Below are 310 nucleotides of genomic sequence, written 5' to 3' on the forward strand. Positions count from 1 at the left end.
CCGTTTCTGGGAGTGCTATGAGAAGAGACAGACCGTTTAAGATGCCCAGGATCCGAGGGACGCGGGCTCCCCGGAATCTCCCATTCTAACCAAGAAGACGCGCGCCTGACTGACGTCCTGCTCCGGGTGTTGCCAGCGTCTGCTCCTCGCCCTCCACGCGACCAGGTGGCGCGCTCGGTCTCCGGCCCAGCTAGTTCGCAGCCGCACGCCGTCCCTCCCCGCGCCGGGCTAGGCCACATCCTCGGACCCAGAGGCCGCGTCAGAGTTCCACGTCGACCAATTAGAACTGTCCATGTACTAGCGGGGGCGG

This window comes from Globicephala melas, chromosome 14, assembly GCF_963455315.2.
Source record: "Globicephala melas chromosome 14, mGloMel1.2, whole genome shotgun sequence".
NCBI classification, from domain to species: domain Eukaryota; kingdom Metazoa; phylum Chordata; class Mammalia; order Artiodactyla; family Delphinidae; genus Globicephala; species Globicephala melas.